Source organism: Lolium perenne, chromosome 4, assembly GCF_019359855.2.
Source record: "Lolium perenne isolate Kyuss_39 chromosome 4, Kyuss_2.0, whole genome shotgun sequence".
Lineage (NCBI taxonomy): Eukaryota > Viridiplantae > Streptophyta > Magnoliopsida > Poales > Poaceae > Lolium > Lolium perenne.
Genome location: NC_067247.2, coordinates 137,571,303 through 137,579,083, shown reverse-complemented (window position 1 = coordinate 137,579,083; position 7,781 = coordinate 137,571,303).

Sequence of the window (7,781 nt, the reverse complement as noted above, 5' to 3'; positions counted from 1 at the left end):
ACGAGTGGTGCAAATCATCCACAAGTGGTTGCATTAAGACACTCAATTTCTTCCCTGGATATTCAGGCCCTGGAAGGATCATCGACAAGAATATGTTCTTCCTTTGCATTACGACTCCGGGAGGGAGATTGAGCGGAATAACAAACACGGGCCAGCAGCTGTACGCGGCAGTCGACATACCATATGGGTTGAATCCATCGGTTGCTATCGCAATTCTAACATTCCGAGCCTCACTTGCCTCATTTGGGTGCTTTTGATCGAAGCGCTTCCATGATTGACCATCAGATGGATGTACCATGGGTACCCGTTTCTTCTCGTCTTGCAATCTTATCCCGGTCTTATGCCATGTCATCTGCTTGGCAGTCTCCTCGAACATGTAAAGCCGCTGGATTCTTTTGATGAATGGGAGATAACGAAGAATCTTTATGGCTACTTTTGTCTGCCTCTTCTGACCATTGCCTACATCTACCTCATGATACCTAGAGTGACCACACTTGGCACAGTACTTGTCATCCGCATAGTCTTTCCAAAACAAAAGGCAAAGTTTTGGACAGACATCATATGTTACATAATCCATTTTCAATGCTTTCAAGATTTTCTTCGTTTCGTACATGGTCTTGGGCAAGCAATGACCTTCAGGCAACTTGTTACCTCTGTGCTCGAGTCTTTTCAAAGGATGCTCGAGTACTCTCAAACATGCACTTGTCGGCTAGCAACTGCGTGATGCCATCAAGTTGAGACATTTTTGCACCCGGGTATAGAGGCCTCCTAGCTGAGGCCATCATATCAATGAAGGCCCTCGCGGTTGGCTCAGGTTCCTCCTCTGGAAGTTCCTCCGGTTGTGGCGGTCCCTCCGGTTCAGGCGGTTCATCCGGTTCAGACTGTTCGTCCCATGGTAACTCTGGCATGTCAGCATCCCGAAGATCATCTAGCAAGTTTAAGATGCCATCGTTCTCATTGCCATATATCCGCTTCCGCATCACCTCACATGTTTCAGTTTCGTTGCGAGTAAAGTCTACCGGCTGGTCGTAGTCACGCATATACCCATTCCACCAAAGGTGTTTAGTAATCTCTAGAATATCCTTAGGATGACGCCTCCCGCAGACATTGCAAGGGCAACGAGGACGAACAATCCCCTTCGAACCACGAGCTAACTCCTTCACTAACAAATCGGTCTTCCATTTCCATTCATCTGTCACTTGAGTCGAACTAACACGGCCACTGTACATCCACTCATTATCAGCCATCCTGCTTTATTGCGTGACAAACAACAAATAGTAGCATGAAATTGAATGCATCATATTTTTACTTTTCTACCGGCGAAAACGCGTGCATCAACCTACATCTCTACTAGGTGGGCTCCTAGCAGCCCCCGGACCCGTAGTTGGGTATGTTCTCCACGTTCTGCTCGGGTGCGAGACAGAATTTCGGCAGCACCTCCCCGCTGCTCTCCCGATACACGTCTCGGCAAAAAGCCGAGAGGATGTGCATCCGGAGAACAACAGGGAGGCGCTGACGAAATCCTGTCTCGCACCCGAGCAGAACATGGAAAACGTACCCAACTACGGGTCCGGCGACTGTCCCGTAAATGCCACAAGCGTTACGGTTCAAAATATGCTGACCACTAATGCATATTTATCCGCGTAACGCTTGCGGACGGGAATTGACACCTAGGTTACGCGACTTGACGGAGAAATGAAATCTAATGACATAAAAAATGCGGAGGGGGAGTCGGCAATTCAGCTCACCCTCGGCTGTAGAGGAAGTAGTCGAACAACCGGCGATGTCGACGGCCGTAGAGATGCGCCGCAAGATCCGGGATCGTCACGCGGGATGCTCACTACTGGACCTAGTTAAAATAATAAAAATTTGTCAATGCAAATTCATCAATTCATAAAACAAATGCATTTCTACAAAATTCTAATTTATTTCACTTCAATTTCCATTTCTATTCCTTCATTTTCATTTCAATTTACATTACAATTTCAATTTCAATTTCCAAATTCTTTACTTCATTTCAATTTCAATTTCAATTTGCAAGTTCTATTTCAATTTGCAAATTTACAATTACAATTCTTACCATGGCTAATTGCAAATACTAAAAAGCTAAAATTATTTACATTTCAAATTACCTAGCTAATTGCAAATACTAAAAAGCTAAAAAAAAGCTAATTTGCAAATTTACAATTACAATTCTTACCATGGCTAATTGCAAATACTAAAAAGCTAAAATTATTTACATTTCAAATTACCTAGCTAATTGCAAATACTAAAAAGCTAAAAAAAAAAGGTAAGAAGCTTACCATGGCCGGCGGGCTGCGGGGCAGGGCGACGGCGGCCGGGAGGAAGGCGGCGGCGCGGGGCAGGGCGGCGGCCGGGAGGACGGCGGCGGGCTGCGGGGGCAGGCGGCGGCGGCTTGAGGAAGGCGGCGGCGTCAAGCGTGGCGGCGGCGGCGCGGGAGGAAGGCGGCGGCGCGGGGCAGCGGCGGCGGCGGCGAATGCACAGGGACGGCGGCGCCGCGTGGGGCAAGCGCGGCGGCGGCGCGGGGCCGGAGCGGCGGCGGCGGGGATGGCGCGGCGGCGGGGATGGCGCGGCGGCGGCCGGGGTGGTCGAGTGGATGCGGCCGTGTGGGTGGCTCTGCGTGTGTGTGTGGGGCGCGCGGGTGGTGGGTCTGACCATTATGGTCGACCCACCTGTGCCGACGGTGATGTTGTGCCGACGGTGACCGTCGGCACAAGTATTTTTTTTATTTTTTTTTTATTTTTTTTTTATTTTTTTTTTCATTTTTTTACTGCAAATAATAAAATAGATTATCACACATGGCAATATTTTTTAAAGTTTTATATTCCCACCTTTCCCACTAACCCTTTCCGGCTACGTCTCTCCCGCCCACCCTTTCCCGCTTCATCTCTCCCGCCTGTCCGAGAAGCCGGGCACACCCGGAGGGGGTAGCATTGGATATAGAACCATCTCAAATCACTTTTTTACATTCCATGTGGACACACACAAATTTTGGGGCCATTCCCTAGGTGCGATGCTCGATTTCTGACGAAACCCTAGTTCTGTTGACCGCGCCGTCTACCCCTTTGACTGCGTCCCATCGGGGTTCCCCCGGTGGGCGTATGCCTGCGTTTGAGCTTGGTTAGGTCATAGGTACATGTGGAAACAAGTACCATACCCTATGATCCCAAGGTTCTCTCCGGTTCACCTCAGGGAGTTCCCCCTATACACGCAGAATACGCCTAAGTGTAGGAACCCCATGTCCGAGAAGCCGGGCACACCCGGAGGGGGTAGCATTGGATATAGAACCATCTCAAATCACTTTTGTGCATGCCATGTGGACACACACAACTTTTGGGGCCATTCCCTAGGTGCGATGCTCGATTTCTGACGAAACCCTAGTTCTGTTGACCGCGCCGTCTACCCCTTTGACTGCGTCCCATCGGGGTTCACCCGGTGGGCGTATGCCTGCGTTTGAGCTTGGTTAGGTCATAGGTACATGTGGAAACAAGTACCATACCCTATGATCCCAAGGTTCTCTCCGGTTCACCTCCGAGGGAGTTCCCCCCTATACACGCAGAATCTGCCTAAGTGTAGGAACCCCATGTCCGAGAAGCCGGGCACACCCGGAGGGGGTAGCATTGGATATAGAACCATCTCAAATCACTTTTGTGCATGCCATGTGGACACACACAACTTTTGGGGCCATTCCCTAGGTGCGATGCTCGATTTCTGACGAAACCCTAGTTCTGTTGACCGCGCCGTCTACCCCTTTGACTGCGTCCCATCGGGGTTCCCCCGGTGGGCGTATGCCTGCGTTTGAGCTTGGTTAGGTCATAGGTACATGTGGAAACAAGTACCATACCCTATGATCCCAAGGTTCTCTCCGGTTCACCTCCGAGGGAGTTCCCCCCTATACACGCAGAATCTGCCTAAGTGTAGGAACCCCATGTCCGAGAAGCGGGCACACCGGAGGGGGTAGCATTGGATATAGAACCATCTCAAATCACTTTTGTGCATGCCATGTGGACACACACAACTTTTGGGGCCATTCCCTAGGTGCGATGCTCGATTTCTGACGAAACCCTAGTTCTGTTGACCGCGCCGTCTACCCCTTTGACTGCGTCCCATCGGGGTTCCCCCGGTGGGCGTATGCCTGCGTTTGAGCTTGGTTAGGTCATAGGTACATGTGGAAACAAGTACCATACCCTATGATCCCAAGGTTCTCTCCGGTTCACCTCCGAGGGAGTTCCCCCCTATACACGCAGAATCTGCCTAAGTGTAGGAACCCCATGTCCGAGAAGCCGGGCACACCCGGAGGGGGTAGCATTGGATATAGAACCATCTCAAATCACTTTTGTGCATGCCATGTGGACACACACAACTTTTGGGGCCATTCCCTAGGTGCGATGCTCGATTTACGACGAAACCCTAGTTACGTTGACCGCGCCGTCTACCCCTTTGATCGCGTCCCATCGGGGTTCCCCGGTGGGCGTATGCCTGCGTTTGAGCTTGGTTAGGTCATAGGTACATGTGGAAACAAGTACCATACCCTATGATCCCAAGGTTCTCTCCGGTTCACCTCCGAGGAGTTCCCCCTATACACGCAGAATGCGCCTAAGTGTAGGAACCCCATGTCCGAGAAGCCGGGCACACCCGGAGGGGTAGCATTGGATATAGAACCATCTCAAATCACTTTTGTGCATGCCATGTGGACACACACAACTTTTGGGGCCATTCCCTAGGTGCGATGCTCGATTTCTGACGAAACCCTAGTTCTGTTGACCGCGCCGTCTACCCCTTTGACTGCGTCCCATCGGGGTTCCCCCGGTGGGCGTATGCCTGCGTTTGAGCTTGGTTAGGTCATAGGTACATGTGGAAACAAGTACCATACCCTATGATCCCAAGGTTCTCTCCGGTTCACCTCCGAGGGAGTTCCCCCCTATACACGCAGAATCTGCCTAAGTGTAGGAACCCCATGTCCGAGAAGCCGGGCACACCCGGAGGGGTAGCATTGGATATAGAACCATCTCAAATCACTTTTGTGCATGCCATGTGGACACACACAACTTTTGGGGCCATTCCCTAGGTGCGATGCTCGATTTACGACGAAACCCTAGTTACGTTGACCGCGCCGTCTACCCCTTTGATCGCGTCCCATCGGGGTTCCCCGGTGGGCGTATGCCTGCGTTTGAGCTTGGTTAGGTCATAGGTACATGTGGAAACAAGTACCATACCCTATGATCCCAAGGTTCTCTCCGGTTCACCTCCGAGGGAGTTCCCCCTATACACGCGAGAATCCGCCTAAGTGTAGGAACCCCATGTCCGAGAAGCGGGCACACCCGGAGGGTAGCATTGGATATAGAACCATCTCAAATCACTTTTGTGCATGCCATGTGGACACACACAACTTTTGGGGCCATTCCCTAGGTGCGATGCTCGATTTCGACGAAACCCTAGTTACGTTGACCGCGCCGTCTACCCCTTTGATCGCGTCCCATCGGGGTTCCCCGGTGGGCGTATGCCTGCGTTTGAGCTTGGTTAGGTCATAGGTACATGTGGAAACAAGTACCATACCCTATGATCCCAAGGTTCTCTCCGGTTCACCTCCGAGGGAGTTCCCCCTATACACGCAGACCGCCTAAGTGTAGGAACCCCATGTCCGAGAAGCCGGGCACACCCGGAGGGGGTAGCATTGGATATAGAACCATCTCAAATCACTTTTGTGCATGCCATGTGGACACACACAACTTTTGGGGCCATTCCCTAGGTGCGATGCTCGATTTCTGACGAAACCCTAGTTCTGTTGACCGCGCCGTCTACCCCTTTGACTGCGTCCCATCGGGGTTCCCCCGGTGGGCGTATGCCTGCGTTTGAGCTTGGTTAGGTCATAGGTACATGTGGAAACAAGTACCATACCCTATGATCCCAAGGTTCTCTCCGGTTCACCTCCGAGGGAGTTCCCCCCTATACACGCAGACCGCCTAAGTGTAGGAACCCCATGTCCGAGAAGCCGGGCACACCCGGAGGGGTAGCATTGGATATAGAACCATCTCAAATCACTTTTGTGCATGCCATGTGGACACACACAACTTTTGGGGCCATTCCCTAGGTGCGATGCTCGATTTACGACGAAACCCTAGTTACGTTGACCGCGCCGTCTACCCCTTTGATCGCGTCCCATCGGGTTCCCCCGGTGGGCGTATGCCTGCGTTTGAGCTTGGTTAGGTCATAGGTACATGTGGAAACAAGTACCATACCCTATGATCCCAAGGTTCTCTCCGGTTCACCTCCGAGGAGTTCCCCCTATACACGCAGAATCCGCCTAAGTGTAGGAACCCCATGGCCGAGAATCGGTGCTCACCCGGAGGGGGTAGCATTGGATATAGAACCATCTCAAATCACTTTTGTGCATGCCATGTGGACACACACAACTTTTGGGGCCATTCCCTAGGTGCGATGCTCGATTTCTGACGAAACCCTAGTTCTGTTGACCGCGCCGTCTACCCCTTAGATCGCGTCCCATCGGGGTTCCCCGGTGGGCGTATGCCTGCGTTTGAGCTTGGTTAGGTCATAGGTACATGTGGAAACAAGTACCATACCCTATGATCCCAAGGTTCTCTCCGGTTCACCTCCGAGGGAGTTCCCCCTATACACGCAGACCCGCCTAAGTGTAGGAACCCCATGTCCGAGAAGCCGGGCACACCGGAGGGGGTAGCATTGGATATAGAACCATCTCAAATCACTTTTGTGCATGCCATGTGGACACACACAACTTTTGGGGCCATTCCCTAGGTGCGATGCTCGATTTACGACGAAACCCTAGTTACGTTGACCGCGCCGTCTACCCCTTTGATCGCGTCCCATCGGGGTTCCCCGGTGGGCGTATGCCTGCGTTTGAGCTTGGTTAGGTCATAGGTACATGTGGAAACAAGTACCATACCCTATGATCCCAAGGTTCTCTCCGGTTCACCTCCGAGGGAGTTCCCCCTATACACGCAGACCCGCCTAAGTGTAGGAACCCCATGTCCGAGAAGCCGGGCACACCCGGAGGGGGTAGCATTGGATATAGAACCATCTCAAATCACTTTTGTGCATGCCATGTGGACACACACAACTTTTGGGGCCATTCCCTAGGTGCGATGCTCGATTTCTGACGAAACCCTAGTTCTGTTGACCGCGCCGTCTACCCCTTTGACTGCGTCCCATCGGGGTTCACCCGGAGGGCGTATGCCTGCCTTTGAGCATCGTTAGGTCATAGGAACATGTGGAAACAAGTACCATACCCTATGGTCGCAAGGTTCTCTCCGGTTCACCTCCGAGGGAGTTCCCCCTATACACGCAGAATGTTGCCTAAGTGTAGGAACCCCATGTCCGAGAAGCCGGGCACACCCGGAGGGGGTAGCATTGGATATAGAACCATCTCAAATCACTTTTGTGCATGCCATGTGGACACACACAACTTTTGGGGCCATTCCCTAGGTCCGATGCTCGATTTCTGACGAAACCCTAGTTCTGTTGACCGCGCCGTCTACCCCTTTGACTGCGTCCCATCGGGGTTCCCCCGGTGGGCGTATGCCTGCGTTTGAGCTTGGTTAGGTCATAGGTACATGTGGAAACAAGTACCATCCCCTATGATCCCAAGGTTCTCTCCGGTTCACCTCCGAGGGAGTTCCCCCCTATACACGCAGAATCTGCCTAAGTGTAGGAACCCCATGTCCGAGAAGCCGGGCACACCTGGGGGGTAGCCTTGGATATAGAACCATCTCACATCCCTTTTG